This window comes from Monopterus albus, unplaced genomic scaffold (assembly GCF_001952655.1).
Source record: "Monopterus albus unplaced genomic scaffold, M_albus_1.0 scaffold168.1, whole genome shotgun sequence".
Lineage (NCBI taxonomy): Eukaryota > Metazoa > Chordata > Actinopteri > Synbranchiformes > Synbranchidae > Monopterus > Monopterus albus.
The window spans coordinates 268,852-269,517 of record NW_018128048.1 but is presented as its reverse complement, the minus strand read 5'-3'; the positions used below and the strand labels follow the sequence as shown (position 1 = coordinate 269,517).

Genomic DNA, 666 nt, shown 5'->3' with positions numbered 1-666 from the left:
CAGTCAAGGCCCGGGCTGATCTCCGTATGGGGGACTCCAACACCAGCACCCGCTGTACCCCAGAGGAACCGATGGATCTAGGACATGCCCGTCTTCACCCCGAGGAGCGGGCTCGCCGTATCCGCACCAGGTCATGCCTTTACTGTGGTGCTCCAGGCCATCTCATAGCCACCTGCCCGGTGCAGCCAAAAGAACGGGCCCGCTAGTGAACGTGGGGACACTGACGGGCCGTTCCTCCAACTCCACCAGGCCGGGTACCAGCTGCCTTCTTCCCGTGCTCCTAGAGGTTGCCAGTCAGATGTCTTCCCACCAGGCCTTCCTGGACTCTGGAGCCGGGGGCAACCTTATGGACCCGGCCTTGGTGGAACAACTAGGCCTGGCCGCCGAACCACTGCCCCATCCTATTGAGACCAGGACTATTGACGGCCGACTGCTGACCCGCATCGCACTCCACCGCTCCATCTCACCATCGCCGGCAACCATCAAGAGGACATCTGGTTCAACATCGTCACCATCCCGGATACACCACTGGTTCTGGGCCACTACTCGCTGGTCCAACACAATCCCACCATTGATTGGGCTACTGGCACCATCACCCAGTGGAGCCCTGCCTGTGCATCGACCTGCCTCCTCGCTGGACAACCCTCCTCTTCCTCACCTACTACT

The 666-nt window shown here is 61.1% G+C and overlaps 1 protein-coding gene across 1 annotated transcript in view; it reads right to left on the bottom strand.

Moving 5' to 3' along the window:
• The window catches only part of LOC109969021 (CUB and sushi domain-containing protein 1), a 404,580-nt gene that overhangs the window by 222,755 nt on the left and 181,159 nt on the right, over positions 1-666 (bottom strand). The window lies entirely within an intron of this gene.